Source organism: Brienomyrus brachyistius, chromosome 6 (assembly GCF_023856365.1).
Source record: "Brienomyrus brachyistius isolate T26 chromosome 6, BBRACH_0.4, whole genome shotgun sequence".
Lineage (NCBI taxonomy): Eukaryota > Metazoa > Chordata > Actinopteri > Osteoglossiformes > Mormyridae > Brienomyrus > Brienomyrus brachyistius.
The window spans coordinates 26020327-26020667 of record NC_064538.1 but is presented as its reverse complement, the minus strand read 5'-3'; positions in this window follow the sequence as shown (position 1 = coordinate 26020667).

Sequence of the window (341 nt, the reverse complement as noted above, 5' to 3'; positions counted from 1 at the left end):
CTTTAGCCACCACCCACTGAGATGCCCCTGGCTCTCACCCTTCTCTGTCTTCAGAGAAATTAAGCAAACATTTCTTACAAGTGTATATGGTTCCTCACGGTGCTCATTTCTGGTGTTTTGTAGGAAGATTAGCATGAGAGACATTCTTTACATCGTGAGATTATGTCCGTATTGAGTTTCTAAATCCATTCTTTTGCAAAAACAGTTGGCCGCTTATTGTTGCATTATGTTTATCATACCATTTGTTTGACAGACTTTAGCAGCCATTGGAAAACTAGCACCAATCTTACATACTGCTCTTAAATTAGCTGAGTTATGGGTTGTTTGGACAAGCAATGCAT